Raw genomic sequence first — 20,711 nt, forward strand, 5'->3', positions numbered from 1 at the left:
CATAACCCTGAGCCCAGGTTTCACTGAGCGATTGCAATCTTTCAGAGACACCTCCAGTGACAGCTTCATTCTGACAATCACCATGGTGCAGCCCAGTGACACTGCCGTCTATTACTGCTCAGTGTGGGGAGATATCAGTGGCAATGGGACACAGCTGAATGTAACCAGTAAGTCCAGTTTACAAAACAATCTCCTGAAGTTATCACCACTTGTGACTGTGTGGGAAGTGAGTCTGTGAGAAATATCACAAACCCCTGGGGTAAAGGGAACTCATTAGAAAAATAGACTGGGTGATCTCATGTACTTTTATCAAAGAATAAAAATTGTACATCGCTCCTGATTTCTCAGTCTTCAATTCTTTGACATTTTCTCTGTTTCTCTGTTTCTGTTTGTTTCTAATCTTTCTCCCTCTCCTTTGTTTACTCAGCTTTTTGTCAGAGTGCTGTCTCCAGCTGTTTCTGTTTTATATTCATTCTTGGTGGGCATTACTGGTTAGGGTCCATCCCTAGTTACCCTTCAGAAGGTGGTGATGAAACAACCTCTTGATCTGTTGCAGCCCATGTGGTGTAGGTACATCCACAGTGCTGTCAGGATTGGAAATTCCAGGATTCTGACCCAGTGACAGTGAAGGAACGGTGATATATTTCCAAGTCAGGATGGTGAGTGACTGGGAGAGAAGCCTCCAGGTGGTGGTGTTCCCCATGTGCCTGCCGCCCTTGTCCTTTTAGAGTCAAAGTCATCAAGTTGTAGAGTCACAGAGCGCAGAAATGGTAGAGGTTATGGGTTTGGAAGGTTCTGTTAAAGAAGCCTTGGTGAGTTGCTGCAGTGCATCTTGTAGATGGTACACACGGCTGTCACTGTGTGTCCATGGTGGTGGGAGTGAATGTTTAATGTGATGGGTGGTGTCCCAATCAAACACATTGGCTTTGTTCTGGATGGGGTCAAGCTTCTTAAGTGTTATTGGAGCTGCACTCATCCAGGCATTTGGGGAGTATTCCATTCCATTCCTGACTTGTGCCTTGTAGGTGGTGGACGGGCTTTGGGGAATCAGGAGGTGAGTTACCCTCTGCAGGATTCCCAGTCTCTGACCTGCTCTTGTAACCATAGCTTTTACAGGGCAAGTCCAGTTCAGTTTCTGGTCAATGGTAACCCCCAGGATGTTGACAGTGGGGGACTGAGTGACGGAAATGCCATTGAATGTGAAGGGGCGATAGTTAGATCCTGTGTTGTTGGAGATGTTCATTGCCTGGCACTTGTGTGGGGAAATGTTACCTTCTACATAATCAGCCCAAGTCTGAATGTTGTCCAGGTCTTGCTGTGTGCAGAAACAGGCTGCTTCAGTAATGGAGGAGTAATGAATGGTCCAATCATGAATGAACATCCCCACTCCTGAACTTATTGTGGAGGGAAGGTGATTGATGAAGCAGCTGAAGATGGTTGGGCCGAGGACACTACCCTGAGGAACTCCTGCAGAGTTGTTCTGGAGCTGAGATGATTGACCTCCAATCATCTTCCTTTGAGCTGGGTGTGACTTTGGATGGAGAGGAAAATGTGAGGAAAGCAGTGAGCAGGGTGGGATTCAGGGAATTAGGGGTTTCTGGGGATATGATGTCGGACATGAGAAATGAGCAGGGAAGCACTGGAGGCTGTGATCAGGGATGAAGAATGGGTGAGGTTTTGAGCTTGGCACACTGCTGGGTACCAGGAATAGGAAGAGTCTTAGGATGAGGAACATACATTAGCCGAGACAACAATGTCCACATCCTGGGAAAGACAACGCATGAGGCTGCGATCTTTAGGAGGAGCAGAGCCAAATTGCCTCTTCAGAGTTGAGAGGCACGTGTTGGGTCATTTCATCTGCAGAAACAACTGTCTGGTCATCTGTTCAATGTGCTACGGTTGATAGAGTTATCAGATGGACTTATTATGGATGCTTGGCTGAGTTCCAACATGACTATGGAGGTAGTCAATTAGATAGTTTTAACATGGTTTGAAGCAAAGTGCTCCTATTTATGACAGGCATTTCGGAAGTTTCAGGAATTTCCTTTCTTCTGGCTTTTCAATGCCTGTTAGTATATTTGAATACTTTTAAGAGATGTTCAAAGGAATAAATCTGTATCCATTGATATTTATTTGACACTTTTCTGAGGTTGTCAGACGAATAGTTTTTTTTTTCTGAAGCAGAATATCAAAGCCTCTTTGCTCATTGTGTCAGTTTCAGAAACATTTCAATGATTTCCCAGACGTGTTTGTAGCACATTGCTTCTATGCGCGGAGAATACTGGGAGAGTGGGTGTGGAGCATCCATGGGGCAATGGAAGGGGCATGGAGTTGCAGCAAGCATGAGGGTCTGTTGGGATATGATGGGGCATGGAGGAGGCGTGAGGGTTATAAAGAAGAGTGGGATCTTGGAATGAATTTCCACAGATCGCTGAAGGGGGCAGGACAGGTCGATAATGGAGGGATAAGTTCCGGATCCCTGTGTCTCTTTTTACCAATTCCCAACAATCCCAGAAGGGGAAAATCCAGGTCAGATTGATCGGATGGGGTAAGGAAGTGGATTAGGAGCAGTAAATCAGCCCGTGTGTAGTCACGCTGTAATTATTATACAGGAAATTTTAAACTTTATTCCTTTACTTTCACCTTTCATTCAACTTTTGAAACAATCACTTAAGTTCTTCCAATGATCAGCTGTGAAGATTGTGAAGTTTATCCGTTCGATAGTTTGTTTTCTGTGGGTGGGAATGTGCACTGAATGGATAATATCAGCAAATTCGAGAACATTCAGCAGATCCCCTTTTGTCCCCTCATTCCCTCCCTCGTTACAAACAACAATTTCCATGTTGGGAGATTGAGAGAATTCTCTGCAAATCATTATTGTAACCAGAAGAAGATTTCTAAAATGTTGCATTTCAAGTTCTATGATTTTTCTTTCTCAATATTAACAGCTCCATTGTCTGACCCAGTCCTCATGCAGTATCCAACAGTCAGCAAGGTGCCAGAGGGTCAGGCTGTCGACTTACAATGTGCCATGTACAATGCCGGTGTGATTGACACTGATGTCCACTGGCATTACCAGAGAGCTGGCTACCACACTGAATGGCTGATCAGCCAGTTTGTGAATGGCACCATTACCAAGTCCCGGGATTCCCACCACCGTTTCCAGCCTTCCCGGGATGTCGGCAGCAACAGCTACATTCTGACCATTGTGAATGTGACCCTCAGTGATACAGCTGTGTACAGATGCAGTGTGTGGAGCTACATCCATGGAGCAGGGACCCAGCTCAGTGTCACTGGTAAGTCAATGCTGAGTGACTGGTGTGTGCCTGGAATGGAAGGAAGCAGACAGAATGGCAAGCTTTCAAATAACTCACAAACTCACAAGCTTTCAACTAAATCGGTTGGACTTAAACCTGGTGTTGTCAGATTTCTCACTGTGTTTACCCCAGTTCAATGACGGCATCTCCTCATCTCAATCAGTAATGAGCCACACCAGTCTTACAACCTGCTGCAAAAACATCAGGAGAACACAGACTCTCTCACTTTAACACAGAAACTCAACTGCCTGGACTGTCACTTTAAATACTCACGGGGATTTGAAACATTCAGCTCTGAATTTAACTCTCTGATTTCTGTCACTCTCTGATTTCTGTCACTCTCTGATTTGTTTTTCCTCTGTTTAAAGGTGTGAATGTTCCAGTCCTTATCCAGTCTCCGAGTGTGGAACGTGTCACAGAGGGTCAGACTGCACGGTTACAGTGCACCGTGAGGAACGCCGCAGTGTCACACACTGATGTTCACTGGTACCGGGAGCGACCTGGGAAAGATAGGGAGAGAGTTTTAACACAGGATACAGGGAATAACATACACCGGAGCCCAGGTTTCACTGAGCGATTCCAGCCTTCCAGACACACCTCCAATAACAGCTTCATTCTGACAATCACCATGGTGCAGCCCAGTGACACTGCCGTCTATTACTGCTCAGTGTGGGGAGATATCAGTGGCAATGGGACACAGCTGAATGTAACCAGTAAGTCCAGTTTACATAACAATCTCCTGAAGTCATCACCACTTGTGACTGTGTGGGAAGTGAGTCTGTGAGAAATATCACAAACCCCTGGGGTAAAGGGAAATCATTAGTAAAATAGACTGGGTGATCTCATGCACTTTTATCAAAGAATAAAAATTGTGCATCGCTCCTGATTTCTCAGTCTTCAATTCTTTGACATTTTCTCTGTTTCTGTTTGTTTCTAATCTTTCTCCCTCTCCTTTGTTTCCTCAGCTTTTTGTCAGAGTGCTGTCTCCAGCTGTTTCTGTTTTATATTCATTCTTGGTGGGCATTACTGGTTAGGGTCCATCCCTAGTTACCCTTCAGAAGGTGGTGGTGAAACAACCTCTTGATCTGTTGCAGCCCATGTGGTGTAGGTCCATCCACAGTGCTGTCAGGATTGGAAATTCCAGGATTCTGACCCAGCGACAGTGAAGGAACGGTGATATATTTCCAAGTCAGGATGGTGAGTGACTGGGAGAGAAGCCTCCAGGTGGTGGTGTTCCCCATGTGCCTGCCGCCCTTGTCCTTTTAGAGTCAAAGTCATCAAATTGTAGAGTCACAGAGAGCAGAAATGGTAGAGGTTATGGGTTTAGAAGGTTCTGTTAAAGGAGCCTTGGTGAGTTGCTGCAGTGCATCTTGTAGATGGTACACACGGCTGTCACTGTGTGTCCATGGTGGTGGGAGTGAATGTTTAATGTGATGGGTGGTGTCCCAATCAAACACATTGGCTTTGTTCTGGATGGGGTCAAGCTTCTTGAGTGTTATTGGAGCTGCACTCATCCAGGCAAGTGGAGAGTATTCCATTACATTCCTGATGTGTGCCTTGTCGGTGGTGGACAGACTCTGGGGATTCAGGAGGTGAGTTACAGTCTGCAGGATTCCCAGTCTCTGACCTGCTCTTGTAACCATAGCTTTTACAGGGCTAATCCAGTTCAGTTTCTGGTCAATGGTAACCCCCAGGATGTTGACAGTGGGGAATTCAGTGATGGAAATGCCATTGAATGTGAAGGGGTGATGGTTCAATCCTGTGTTGTTGGAGATGTTCATTGCCTGGTCCTTGTGTGGGGAAATGTTACCCTCCACTTATCAGCCCAAGTCTGAATGCTGTCCAGGTCTTGCTGTGTGCAGGAACAGGCTGCTTCAGTAATGGAGGAGTAATGAATGGTCCAATCAGTAATGAACATCCCCACTCCTGACCTTATGATGGAGGGAAGGTGATTGATGAAGCAGCTGAAGATGGTTGGGCCGAGGACACTACCCTGAGGAACTCCTGCAGTGATGTCCTGGAGCTGAGATGATTGACCTCCAACCACCTTCCTTTCTGCCGGGTATGACGGCGGATGGAGAGGAAAAGGTGAGGAAAGCAGTGAGCAGGGTGGAATTCAGGGAATTAGGGGTTTCTGGGAATATGATGTAGGACATGAGAAATGAGCAGGGAAGCAATGGAGGCTGTGATCAGGGAGGAGGAATCGGTGAGGTTTTAAGTTTGGCTCACTGCTGGGTAGCAGGAATAGGGAGAGTCTTGGGGATGATGAACATACGTCAGCCGAGGCAACAATGTCCACATCCTGGGAAAGACAATTGAGGCTGGGATCTGTAGAAGGAGCAGAGCCATGTGCCAGGCTACTTCATCTCCAGAAACAACTGTCTGGCCATCTGTTCAATCTGTTACTGTTGATGGAGTTATCAGATGGAACGATTATGAATGCTTGGCTGAATTCCAAACTGACTGTGGAGATAGTCAATTAAATAGAATTCACTTGGTTTGGAGCCAAGTTCTCTTACTTATGTCAGGCATTTCAGAAGCTTCAAGATGTTTCTTTCTTTGTGGTTAAAACTTTACCTGTTGGCACCACGAATGCCAATACTTATTTGACACTTTTCTGAGGTTGTAAGATGAATAGTATTTTTCTGAAGCAGAATTTCAAATCCTCTTTGCTCATTGTGTCAGTTTCAGAAACATTTCAATGATTTCCCAGACGTGTTTGTAGCACATTGCTTCTATGCGTGGAGAATACTGGGAGAGTGGGTGTGGAGCATGCATGGGGCAATGGAAGGGGCATGGAGTTGCAGTAAGCATGAGGATCTGGAGGGATATGATGGGGCATGGAGGAGGCTTGAGGGTTATAAAGAAGAGTGGGATCTTGGAATGAATTTCCACAGATCACTGAAGTGGGCAGGACAGGTCGATAATGGAGGGATAAGTTCCGGATCCCTGTGTCTCTTTTTACCAATTCCCAACAATCCCAGAAGGGGAAAATCCAGGCCAGATTGATAGGATGGGGTAAAGAAGAGGATTAGCAGCAGTAAATCAGCCCGTGTGTGGTCACACTGTAATTATTATACAGGAAATTTTAAACTTTATTCCTTTACTTTCACCTTTCATTCAACTTTTTAAACAATAACTTGAGTTCTTCCAATAATCAGCTGTGAAGATTGTGAAGTTTATCCGTTCGATAGTTTGTTTTCTGTGGGTGGGAATGTGCACTGAATGGATAATATCAGCAAATTCTAGAACATTCAGCAGATCCCCTTTTGTCCCCTCATTCCCTCCCTCGTTGCAAACAACAATTCTCTGCAAATCATTCTTGTAACCAGAAGAAGATTTTGAAAATGTTGCATTTCAAGATCTCTGATTTTTCTTTCTCAATATTAACAGCTCCATTGTCTGACCCAGTCCTCATGCAGTGTCCAACAGTCAGCAAGGTGCCAGAGGGTCAGGCTGTCGACTTACAATGTGCCATGTACAATGCCAGTGTGATTGACACTGATGTCCACTGGCATTACCAGAGAGCTGGCTACCACACTGAGTGGCTGATCAGCCAGTTTGTGAATGGCACCATTACCAAATCCCGGGATTCCCACCACCGTTTCCAGCCTTCCCGGAATGTCGGCAGCAACAGCTACATTCTGACCATTGTGAATGTGACCGTCAATGATACAGCTCTGTACAGATGCAGTGTGTGGAGCTACATCCATGGAGCAGGGACCCAGCTCAATGTCACTGGTAAGTCAATGCTGAGTGACTGGTGTGTGCCTGGAATGGAAGGAAGCAGACAGAATGGCAGAGTGCTCATCCAGGCCTCCATTCCAAAGATTGCATTAGGTTGGGCTGGTTCAGAAGTCAGGCATGGAGGGACATCAGTGAGAAACTGAATCACAGAATGGCAGAGGAGACCATTCGGCCCATCATGTCTTCACCCTCGCTTTGAATGCTCAACTCACCTTGCGCCATTCCCCTGCCTTCTCCCTGGAACCCTGAACATTTCCCCACTTTAGATAACATTCTCATTCCATTTTGAATGCTTCAATTGAATCTGTCTTCACCACACTCTCAGACAGTACATTCCAGACCCTAACCACTCGCTGTGTGAATCTGTCTCCATGATGTGGAGATGCCATTGTTGGACTGGGGTAAACACAGTAAGAAGTCTCACAACATCAGGTTAAAGTCCAACAGGTTTATTTGATAGCACAAGTCATTAGCCTTGGGAGCGCTGCTCCTTCATCAGGTGAGTGGGTGTCCTGTTCACAAACAGGGTATCTCAAGACAAAATAATGGTTGGAATGTGAGTCTTTACAGGTAATCAAGTCTTAAAGTCACAGACAATATGAGTGGAGAGAGGGTTAAGCAAAGGTTAAAGAGATGTGTATTGTCTCCAGCAGGACATTTAGTGAGATTTTGCAAACCCAGGCAAGTCATGGGAGTTACAGATAGTGTGACATGAACCCAAGATCCCTATTGAGGCCGTCCTCATGTGCGGATCTTAGCTATCAGTCTCTGCTCAGCGACTCTGCATTGTCATGTGTTGTGAAGGCCGCCTTGGAGAACGCTTCCATGAAGATCAGAGGGCGAATGCCCGTGACCCCTGAAGTGTTCCCCAACAGGAAGAGAACCCTATTGCCTGGTGATTGTTGAGCATTGCTCATTCATCCATTGTCATAACATTTGCATGGTCTCCCAATATACCATGCCTCGAGACATCCCTTCCTGCAGCGTATCAGGGAGACTACATTGGCCGAGTTGCAAGTGAACTGTGTATCTGGGTTGTCTTCTCACGTGACATGATGGCATCAATATCGATGATCCGGCAAGTCTTGCAGAGGTTGCTGTGGCAGGGATGTGTTGTGTCATGGTCACTGTTCTCCTGAAGGCTGGGTAGTTTGCCTCAGACAATTGTCTGTTTGAGGTTGTGCAGTTGTTTGAAGACAAGAAGTAGGGCTTGCAAAGTGTCACCAACTGTCCTGGCTGGAGACAATGCACATCTCTTTAACCTGAGCTTAACCCTCTCTCCACTCACATTGTCTGTACCTTCAAGACTTGATTACCTGTAAAGACTCACATTCCAAACATTCTTTTGAAAATTGAGTTTGTCTTTATCTGTCCTGTTTGTGAACAGAGCTCCCAGTTACCTGATAAAGAAGCAGAGTTCTGAAAACTTGTGGCTTCTGCAACTAAATAAACCTGTTGGAATTTAACTTGGTTTTGTGAGACTTCTTGCTGAACCTGTCTCCACCACACTCTCAGACAGTACATTCCAGATCCTCACCACTCGCTGAGTGAAAATGATTTTTCTTAATTTCACTTTGATAAATTACTTTATTTTGATTCCCTGTGGTTCTCGAACCTTTCACATTGTTAATAGTTCCTCCCAATCTCTTGTCAGACCTCCAATGGTTTTGAATATGTGTCAAATCTCCTCTCCACCTTCTCTTCCCCATGGAAATCAGTCCTAATTTCTACAATCCTTCTCCAAAGCCCAGGAGACTGTGTGCTTTATTAACTGCTCTCTCCACCTGTCCTGTCAGCTTCAATGAATTATACATTCACACACTCAGCTGCCTCTGTTTCTGCATCCCCTTTAGATTTGTAACCCTTATTTACATTGTCTCTTTATGTTCTTCCCACCCACATGTATCTCCTCACATTTCTCCGTGTTGAACTTTATCTGCTCCCTGTCTGCCTGCTCACCATACGACCATCAGACCATAAGACAGAGGAGTAGAATTAGTCCACTCGGCCCATCGAGTCTGCTCTGCCATTCAATCATGGCTGATCGGAGAATGGGGATAAAAATCCTGCCTTCTCCCCATAACCCCGGATCCCATTATTGATCAAAAACCTATTTATTTGTGTTAAAGACACTCAATGACCTGGCCTCCACAACCCTGTGTGGCAATGAGTTCCACAGATTCCCCACTCTCTGGCTGAAGAAATTCCTTCTCATCTCAGTTTTAAAGGAGTGTTCCTTCACTCTGAGGTTGTGCCCTCGAGTTCCAGTCTCTCCCACCAGTAGAAACATCCTCACCAAGTCCACTCTATCTGGGCCTTTTCTTCATTACATCAACCTTTAGATAGCATCAGCATCCTTTTGTTATATTTTAGACAGACAATGTAGGTTCCAAATCAATACTAACTTCAGCACAGTGTCGATGGAAGAAGTGTACCCAACTTCAAGTTTAATTCCTGGGGTTGAAATTGCAGAGGTGCGTCTGCCAACTCCAGTTAGACCCCGTCTCTCTGTCACCGTATCTCTGAATTCCCCGACAGAGCAAAATCTCTCTATTCCAGCCTTAAATGTATTTAACAATGGAGCATCCACATCCCTCTGGGTGCAGCACTGGAGAGATGGTTGCTGAGTGAGTGAGGTTTGGTGAGTGTGGACAGGCAGGGGAAGGCGGATCATTCCTCATCCTCCCAACTTCACACAAACAAGCGTTTGGAAGTTCTGGGATTTTTTTGAATGTTTCCCTGCGATTCTTTGGTATTGGTGCAAACTGCCATTGGATCAGGGGTCTCTGCCCTGCTGTACGACTGATCTTTGGACTTGTTTCAGATCCATAAAAAAAGGCAACAATGTTAGAGGAAGAAGCCATTCTGTGGCACTGGCCTTTCATTCCAGGCTGTTAACTTGCCACGTATGAAAGGGACAATTTTACCCGAATGTGTTCAGCAGAAACTGACGGAAACAGGTTCTGTCTGATTTTATTTCCATTCCGGTCGATGTACATTACTCAAAGTGAAGCTGTAGTGTGTGTAACATTCTGATATTTTACAGAAGAATCATCCAGCAATAATCCCTCGACTTCAGATCCCGTTTTGTTAAGCCTGGCTATCATTCTGTCCTTGCTTGTCTTGTTCTGCATTGCTCTGCTCACAGGTTATCTTGTGAAAAAGAGGTTCTGTTCAGCAAGGAACTCCACACCAAGCTAAATATGATTCATCTTGTGTCTGTTGCTGTAACTGTACAGGGGCACTATTTTATAACTTGATGCTTTTAGTGAGGAGTGACTTTTCCCTTGTAGCGTACAGTTCATGTGGAGTGAACTGCTACTGATGAGAGCCACACATAGAACATAGAACACAACAGCGCAGTACAGGCCCTTCGGGCCTCGATGTTGCGCCGACCAGTGGAATGAATCTAATGACCCTCTAACCTAAACTATTCCAATGTTACCCATATGCCGATCCACTGACCATTTGAACATCTTTAAAGTTGGCGAGTCCACAACTGCTGCAGGCAGGGCATTCCATGCCATAACTACCCTCTGAGTAACGAACCAACCTCTGACATCCGTCCTCTCATTGCCACCCCTCAATTTAAAGCTATGTCCCCTCAAATTAGCTGTCACCATCTGAGGAAAAAGGCTCTCACTGTCCATCCTATCTCACCCTCTGATCCTCATGTCCAGATACTCAACTGGTGCCAGTCATCTCCAACTGTCACAGCATCACACTGACTCCAGCACTGACCAACAGGCACCTAATTGCTGCTGAGAGTCAGGAAGGTTTGAACAGTTAAAGTACGAAACATCACCCTCAGGATATAAGTGCTGGATAATTCCCCACCGAGCCCACCTAATGAACTCGATCAGAGCGCTGGTTTCATGCCTGAGTCTCGCTAGCTGCACAGTCCCTCATGATGCTCAGACCAAGTGAGAACAGTTCGAATGGACACTCTGTGTAAGCAGCCTCCTTCAGCCATTACCCTCCCCACAAGGAAACAATCCAATCATATTTACCCATCCTGATCAAGCTTCCCAGCATGCCTTCTGATTTTGGTCAAATTCTTTGTGTTATTGCTAGAGCAAGTTCTGTTTATTGAGGGAATGAATCGATCGATCTTGTTCAGTCGTGAAATCATCCATAAAAAACTCAGATGGGAAATCCATGTTGAAAAATCTAAACTGCATCTCCACCCAGAGTGTGAATATTACAGCGCTGTTCTGTGGTAAAGCCTCAATGAAGCTAATGTGTGGCATTTCTTTAGGGTTCCTGATGGAGACCAGAACCCTGTGTACGCAACAGTGGATAGTAAGTAAACTAATTCAATCATTATTGCAAAGTTTGGCAGGAATTACTCTCAATCCCAGATGTCCCTTTGATGCTGATAGTTTTGTGATGTAATTAACTTGCTAATAATTTGACCAATTCATTGTCTGACTGACAGAATTTCCTGTTAAAGGTTGTAAATCTACATCCTACAGAATGAAGATGGCAGGAGGCTGCCCCCAGCCTTGTCGCTGCACTGTGAAACACCCCATCAGTCTGGCAATGCTGCAGCCAGTGGCTCCAAAGAGATAGAAACTTCCAGAAAGGAACAGCCTCCTCTGTGTCACCAGCATGTAGTGATCATGCCTTTGTAGATGGAGCACATTGTCCGTTCACAGAGGGATTCCTCGGGATAGAGAAGGTTCAGATCTGACCCAGTAAAGAGTTTAAAGATGGTGAGGTTTTGATAGAGAGAAAATCTATTCCCTCTGGTGAACGGATCAGTAACCAGCGATCATCGATTTCAAATCACTGGGTAAAGATCTAGAGGGCAGATGGGGAGAAATGAGAGTTGTCGGGATGTGGAATACTCGAGCTGGGAATGTGGTGGAAGCTGATTCCAGAAATAATGGGAAAAGAGAGTTGGACAAGTGCTGGAGGATGAGGAATTTCCAGGATTGTGGATAAAAAGCAGGAATGTGGGATGAAACACAATGGCTCTATTAATGAGCTAGTATAGGCTGAATGGGGCGAATGGCCTCCTCCTATTGTGTGAGATTCTGATTTGGATGATGAGTTTTTGAAGACAGTGCAGCTGATGGAGAATAATCCCCATCTCCCCCATTAGCTTCACTCTGAGAAAACTGCCCAAGGTGACACGGGCATTTTTCAATCGCTCTCATTCCAAGTTTAAAAAGCTCCATCTTTCCGTGGATCTATTCGGAAGTAACATCGTTGTGTTTCCTTTTAGATCAAACCCAGCGCAGCAAACGAGGAGCAGCTTCTTCTGCCTTGGTAAGGAAATGTCGTCCAGCTGTTGTGTTTTACTGTATTTTTCATACTTCAGCTTTGCAAACTGCTTCCAAAATAGGCAGTACATTGTATTCCACAGGAGCACCATCCATATTACTGTAAGAATGACAAATCATTGCAGTGTTCCAGACAGGAGAGTGAGAACAACCTGCACTGAGTTCCCCACACCACCTGTCTGTCAGCAGAAGCACTTTTCAATTCTTTTTGAAGAATGTGGCGGCATCTTTTCCAAATCCTTTGGTTTGTGTGAACCAATTTCCGAAGAAACTGCAGGAAACTCGAGTTATCATTAACTCCGAAAGTTAACTTCAACCTGGGGAGGAATGTTCCCATTCCACCACATACACACCTCCTCACACTCACACCCCTTTAGACTTCCCCTCACACTCCCCTTCACACACACACACCCACATACACTCACATACAACTTCATCACACCCCCACTTACACCCTCACACACACATCCTCTCACACACACCCTCAAACACAGCCTCACACACACTCTACGCTCACACCCATGCACATGCACCCCCTCACATAAACAACCCACTCACACACATGCACACTCACACACACGCGCACCCTCACTCCAGTCCAACGCCGGCAACTCCACATGATAGGTAAGATGGGTATAGAGGGATTGGGCTAAACAAAGACAATTGGGACTAGTTCAGTGGTAAAAACTGGGTAGTATGGACAAGTTAAGGCAAAGGGCTTGATTCCATGCTGTAAACTACTGTGACTCAATGATACACACACACACACACACCCCCCATCATGCAGAGACACCCCCCTCACTCATGAGGAACTATTGGGAATAGGTTGGTCAGATTCACCTGTGCTCTCTCCTTCTCCTGGCTGCTGCCTGACCTCTGCTTCTCTCGAGGAACTCCATTCCGACCCACAATGCACCCTCAGTATAGGGAAGGCTCTCCCTCCCGTTGTATCAAAGTGAGAATTGGGGATGTGTGAAAGAGAGATGAGATTGCTTTCACGGGATGTGGGTGTCGCTGGTTAGGCCAGCATTAATGAATGGCAGGACACTGGAAGCTCAGAGGGACAGATGGATTTTTTTTAGAATCCTTAACGTTAGTTGTTGTTGAATGTTTGACTTCTTTGAAAAATTCAAAAATTGGTTCAAAAATCTCAATTTTTCAAAGGATAGTTCGGATAAGGAAAACCATTCATCTCAATTTATGCATCAAAAACATCCCCAGATCCTCCATTGTTGCATCTCTTGGTTTCTTGACTGTTTCCAAGATTTTCTCTCTATATTCTATCGAGCGGTTATTAACTTATTGACCACTTTAAAATCGAATTCAGTGATCTATTGGCTTTATTGCTTGTTGCACACGTCAAAAGGAAGAATCTCTGAACTTCAGCCGTAGTTATTTCAGTCCCTGTCAGAGTAAGCGTTGTCTGTTCCTCCCTCTGCACAGTCCTTTATATTCCAGCTGCTCAAAATGCCCCCTTACAGATTTTATCCCATTTATCTGATCTGAACTGCCTCTTCCAAACCCGTTGCGTTTCCTAGTTTTATGATCTCGGCGAATTTGACCAGTTTTGCGTTCCTGACTTCAGCTCATTGATGTAAATTGGAGTTGGTTGTGGTCGCAATGCCCACATTGAGTTCCGTGGTGAGCGCTCTTGCCCCGAGTCATGAAGTTCCACGTTCAAGCACCACCCAGGAGTTAACGCACACGATTCATTCCTGACACTTTGTACCAAAGCAGTTTGTTGGAGGTGCTGCTTTTCAGATGTGGTATTCAGGTGGGATGCAAAAGATCCCACAACCTTGTCTTGGAAGAATAAGGAGTGTTGTCGCTGGTGTCCTGACCCTCAATAACCATCACGCAAAATAAAAACACAGATTATTTGGTTCTCACATTACTGTATGCAAATTGCCGGCCGCATTTCCTACAACAATTTGACTACAAATCAAAAATACTTCATCGCCGTTTTGGTGGTTGTAGGGCTGCTATATAAATGAAAATCTGCCTAACTCTCCATCTCCCAAAACTCGAGCTTTTCCAACGATCAGTCCTTGCTCCAACTTACAAAAACAAAAAGTAAGCGCCACATCCATCCAATGTCTTTTCTCCAGAAATCGATCATCACAAACCTCGAAATAAAATGAATTCCATTTCACTTAGGGAAGTGGATGGCAGTAATTTAAACCATGCATCGATAGCCAGTGAGATCTCTTAAATCATGATCACAGCAGCGACTTAAGTTTGGCGGGGTGGGAGGAGGAGGAGAGACACAAACGTGTCGGCGCTTTCACTCGGATAGCAAGTTCCACTGGAAATAAATCAGTTTCTGGAAATACTATAAGTAGACGTTGGCTCGGCTACAAACAAAGATCAAATTAAAGTCTGGCCAGCTATGTTTAAGAAGTGTGATCACCAAAACATCAACTACACACAAAATAAGGGTTTATTCCCATTCTGGTTAACTGGTATTGAAAGTGTGCTCCTGTAACGCACAAGAACACTCCACAGCTCAACTGTTGCCCACAAGAAGGCGCTCCAGGTCTGAGTGCGACATTAATTCACCTCTTTCCACACGAGTTCATCGAAAAGCAAAAACACACAATAGCTGCTGCAAAAACTGAAAATTTATTGGCTCCCCGGACTGTTGTTTAACGCAGTTACTCATTAGTAATCTTCAGATCTGCTTTACGTCTCACTTTTTTTAAAAAAAATAAAAATAGCAAACATTAACATTCAGGAAAAAATCAAAATACATCCTCTACAATATATAATATCACTGTTTAAGTTTACCTTAAATTTTCCAAATAACGAAACGCACGTCGTGGATTCGAAAAAAAACAAAAAAAAATTATGGCGTTCTCTGAATTCCATAAACTATATATTTATATAACTGAGGTAGATTCCTGGGCTATAGATATTCAACCAGCAACATTAGATTGTCAACACATTGAGACAAAGAGTGTACATTCAGTCACTATAAAACGTGTATTCCCAGACTCAGTATAATCTCAATGTCCACGTATTTATTATTCGTCTAGGAAGCCTGGAAGGGGATATTTGGGCTCACAATGCCTTTTAAGAACATAACATAAGAAATATGAGCAGGAGTAGGCCAACTAGCCCTTCGAGCCTGGCCCGCCATTCAATAAGATCATGGCTGATCTGTCGTGGCTCAGTTCCACTTTCCCGCCCTCTCCCCATAACCCTTAATCCCCTCTCTTACGGACCCTCTTGCTAACGCAGTTTCTGGTCTTCAGTTTAGGGATAGTGGGCTGCAGCTTGGAGAGTGGGCAGTATTTGATGGTGTGTCTCCGTTGGCACCGCACAGGGGGCATGTGTAGCGCCTGAGGATGGGGCACAGCACCCGGCCGTCGGGGCTCTTCAGGATGTGGCTGGTGGACAGGGTGAGCGACTCGTTGTTGTTCCGGCAGGAGACACAGATCTGCAGCTCTGCCTTGGCCCTGCCGGCTCACTGCTGAACAGGAGGAGGAGGGGGTGGTGGAGGGTGGTGCTGTTGTTGCTGCTGCTGCTGGTGGTGACAGTGGGCCAGTTGCAGGTGGCTCTTGTTGTCCATCATGATCACATCCAGCCGGTTCCAGTGGCCGGGCTCCCTCTCTCTGTCGGCCCGCTGCTGTTGCTGCAGCTCGCCGCCGCCGAGGAGGGGCTGAAGTCGGCGAAGCCCCCTCCAGCCCGCTGGCCCGCAGCGCGTCCTGGTGCCCCCCTCGCCCCCAGCCTTGCCCCCCCCCCTCGCCCCCAGCCTCGCCCCCCCCCCCTCGCCCCCAGCCTCGGCCCCCCCTCGCCCCCAGCCTTGCCCCCCCCTCGCCCCCAGCCTTGCCCCCCCCTCGCCCCCAGCCTTGCCCCCCTCGCCCCCAGCCTTGCCCCCCTCGTGCTCAAGCCCAAGTAGTCATTCCTCGAGTTGCCTTTTCTTTACAGGAACACAAAGGGAGTTTATTCATTGGGAAACACTGTGCAGAGACCGGCAATCCCCCGGCTGTCCCAGTCCCTCAATGTCTTCAGACTGTCTCTGTGGAAGGTAGGATTCCAGTCCGTGGGGTGATTCCCCACTCTCTGTGCTCATTGGTTCCTCAAATCAGGTAAACCACTTCTGTTGTGTTGTCCTTAAAGGGACAGTCACCACATTCCCCCCATTTCACTCTTTTATTCCATCTTCAACAACTCAGTTATTCAAGACCAAATTCTAATGAAACATTATACACCGGAGTTGGACAATTATAAATCCAGTCTCTGAGGGGTTTTCTGTATTGTGTAGAACGGTGTATCTCTGTAGTCTGAGATACTTCCACACAATGGACATTAACAGGAGCTACAATAACCACTCCCTCTTCTGGCACAGGCACTTCATCACAACTCGCTTCCACAGACACATCAGTTTGTCTATAACAGGCCAATCGGGTACTTGGTGCTTACAGGTTCAAAAACGTTTCCTGACGGTTCATTGATGAGATCTTGAGGCTTGTGTGTCCAAACACAAACACTTTTATTGGTCGGCTTTAACTATGTACAGCTCCAAATATAACCTTGCATGGAACTGTTCCATACAGGCTTGCTGCTTTTCCGTTTGCGGGACAGTTTCAGCAATCTTGTTCTGGGAGTCATCTCAGTTTCTTTCTCTGTCTGAATTGCTGATTCTGCATCAACTTCAATGTTTTTACCTCTTCAGTTAATCTCTCATTGTCAAGCTTCCTTCTTCAAGCTCTCATTCTCCTGATTCAATTCTTCACTGAACCTGTTCTTATTTCCAAGTTGCCTTCTGTGGAACTCAGTTTATTCTCTATTGTCTCATTAAATTCTCCTTCTTCTTCACTTCATTCTGTCAATTTTACAACTTTTTTCCAATTTGTTGTCAGTGATTTCATCTTGTTGTTTAACACTGTGCAGAGGCCGGCAATCCCCCGGCTGTCCCAGTCCCTACACATCGTCAGACTGTCTCTGTGTAAGGTAGGACTCCAGCCCGTGGGGTGAAGACCCACTCTCTGTCTCAATCAGTCCCTGAAGGCAGGTGACCTTCTGCTGCTGTGCTCCCTTTAAAGGAACAGTCACCACATGGACTTTACCACTTGCTGAATTAAATTGTTTCACAAATCAGCAAATTCATGGAAATATAAATGTCTCCAGATTATAATTCCTGACCATTTGCCATCAGCATTTATTACTTTCCCATCTTTACAATAATACCTTGATCTAATCTTTACAGTTTACATCTTGTTACAGAAATTGGAAGATTCTCCAGCAGACTTGAACTCCACGTACATGGTAAATATCTCTCCCCTCAATGCACTGGGATATGTCTGAGGATCAACATTCACCACATGCTCAAAGTTTTCCACTTTCTGTGATCTCATTGGTCCCATGTATTGTATTGACAAGTCTATCCACCAATCACAAGCAATGGGAATGGGCTGGGTGACTGAACAAATATCCAATCATGTTGGATTTCCCACTGGATTCTCATGTCATTGGCTGAGTGTGCTGGTGAATTACTATCTCCACTTTCCAATCTCATTCCTGTCCAATCCCAGCCTCACATCATCACCCCCTCCTCCCCAAACCACAGGGACAAACCTCATTATCTCCCCCTGGAGCAGCACAGACTCTCTGCTCTCATTCCCAATCCTCTGTCTCCATGATCAATGTCAACTTCACAAAGCTGTGGCCACTCTCTGTGTCGCACAATTCTCAGAGAGAGTGAGAACCATCCATTAATATTCCTCCTCTCACAACCTCCAAACACCTCAAAATCCTTTACACTGAGTGAAGAACTTTGGACGTGCAGTCATTGCTGTTTAGGATAGAAAGGAAACAATTGGAACACAGCAAGAACACAGGGAGAGCTCTGCTGCTTTTAGAATATTAAATCGTAAATATGGGGTAAGGATTCACTGCGCCCCCTCCAGCCTGCTCCACAAGTCAACACAACCAAGGCCAATCTTCCCCCTCACATCCACTGTCCCAGCCATTCCTCAAACCACTTAATTCCCAGAGAGACCCAAAATCTGTCCATCCCAGCCTAAAATTCTCTCATCGATGGAGCACCCACACCCTTTGGGGCAGCGAGTTCCAAAGATTCACAACCCTTTGAGTGAGGGCATTGCTTCAAAGTCATGCTGTGAGATTCAGCACATCCACCTGACAGAGGGCCTCGGTCTAACACCTCGTCCAAAAGACTGCCCTTCTGACACTGCAGCACTCCCTCGGTACTGCACAGAAAAGGCAGCCTGGGTTCTAGAATCAAATCTCGAGACTGGGTTTGAAGCCACAATCAGCCTCAAATTCAAGCTTGCTTCCACTGAGCCAACACGTAGGAATTCGGGAAGCTGTCCATCCAAATAGAGTCAAAGAAATTACTTTCACCTTGAAGGGAATGTTATTAGAATGTAAAAATATTCCAAATAAGCTTCTCATTGTACACATGTTACTAGATCACAATCTCTAACATGTCTCTATTTTCTGTTAGGCATTTCAGCAAAGACCTGAGTCTATATACAGTGACCTGAAAGGTATGTTTCTATTCCATTTCACCAAGGTTCAGGAAAAGCAGCTGATTTAGAACCTTAGAATCCCTCCAGTGCAGAAAGAGGCCATTCAGCCCATCGAGTCAGCATGACTGTCTGAAAGAACATCTCACCCATGCCCTTCTATCAGCCCTGTTCCTGTAACCCTGTGCATTTACCATGGCCAATCACACATGTCTAACCTTTACATCTTTGAACACTAAGGAGCATTTTACAATGGATTATCCAGCTGACCGACACATCCTTGGACACTAAGGGGCAATTTACCATGGATAATCCACGTAACCGTCACAACATTGGAATGTCCTGTTTTGTATCAATGGTAAAACTGAGGGAAACTTTCACTCAGAATGAACCCTGAACCACATCTCTGCATAGAATTGACAGAGGGCTGTGAGTCCAGGGTGGCAATGGACCATTATTAACCCCGTGGGCTAACACTGTGAATGCTGTGTGTGATATATCACAAATACAAGTACATATATACACCTGGACCTGAATACATACAAATAGACACACACTCACAAATGCACATAGACACACAAACATCCACAAACACACATGTACTTACACACATACATTCAGTAACACGCACACACACATTTCACACCATGGTTCCCAATATGTGGAGTGGGAATACTGAACAATTTCACTTCCTACCCCCTCAGTGTTAAGACCAACCGTAGCCCCGACTCCCATTCCATCTGGGATCAACTCACTCAGCTCAGGCTGGAGATAGAGTCTTGGAGTTTCTAGTCATTAATAATGGAATTACAACCTGGAGAACCTCATCAGAGGATGGGAAATGATCCTTTATTCTCACATTTGCTGCAGGATTAATTTTGGAAACTGAAGTATTTTTAATTTTGTTTGAACAGGCAATAAACAAACTCGTCATTCCTGAACTGGAGAAGATAATGTTTCAGATGATCCCATTCTGAGAGCAGGGGCATCGGGACCAACAGGAACATGTTTAAAACAGTGTCCTCATTTCATTGATCAACTCCTTATCCTCACATTCTCCCCACTTCCCCAATTCTACCCAGCATCTTTCCCCATTTCCCCACGCAATTCACCAAATGTCACTCCCCTGCCTTTTCCCCGTAGCCCTGTCAACATTTGCCTTTCAGATAAGGATGCAATTCCCCTTTGAAATCCTTGATTAACCCTTCATCCACCACACTCTCTCAGGCAGTGCATTCCAGCTCTTACCCAGTCGCTGGGTCAAAAGGTTTCTCCTGGTGTCGCCATTGTTTCCTGTGATAATTACTTTAAATCTGTGTCCTCTGCTTCTCCATCCTTCCAGCAATGGGAACAGTTTCTCCCGATCCACTCCGTCCAGATTCCTCCTGATTTTGAACATCTCGATTCAATCTCCTCTCAATGTTCTCTTCCCCAAGGAGAAGAGTCCCAATTTCTCCAATCTATCTTCAGAACTGAAGTTCCTCATCCCTGCAGCCATTCTCATGGTGATTCCTGACACCAGAAGTGTGGTCGGATGGTCAATAGGATCGAGGAGGTTTGTGTGGGGCTGGAAGAAATTCCAGATGGTGTTTATTACAGTAAACTTCAGATTTCAATCTCCCTAATTATCACTCTAATTTTATAGCTTGAGTTTATTTCTCTCCGTAGTTTTATACTCGACTATCTTAGAAAATCCAGGTGAGCAGTGTACCTCAGATTTCATAGAGCTGTGTAGAATATACACACAGAAATAGGCCATTCGGCCCGTCAAAGCGAACACAATCTGAGCCCATATGTAGCAAAACCGGACAACATTCAGTCTTGGGCTGACAACTGGTAAGTAACATTCCCACCACACAGGTGCC

At 45.5% G+C, this 20,711-nt stretch overlaps 1 protein-coding gene and 1 pseudogene across 1 annotated transcript in view; both read right to left on the reverse strand.

Annotated features, from left to right (window-relative positions):
* The window catches only part of LOC145350499 (basement membrane-specific heparan sulfate proteoglycan core protein-like), a 190,354-nt gene that overhangs the window by 95,653 nt on the left and 73,990 nt on the right, over positions 1-20,711 (reverse strand). The window lies entirely within an intron of this gene.
* Positions 15,556-17,712, reverse strand: LOC145350682 (uncharacterized; annotated as a pseudogene).

Source organism: Carcharhinus amblyrhynchos, chromosome 12 (genome assembly GCF_965287045.1).
Source record: "Carcharhinus amblyrhynchos chromosome 12, sCarAmb.v2.hapA, whole genome shotgun sequence".
Lineage (NCBI taxonomy): Eukaryota > Metazoa > Chordata > Chondrichthyes > Carcharhiniformes > Carcharhinidae > Carcharhinus > Carcharhinus amblyrhynchos.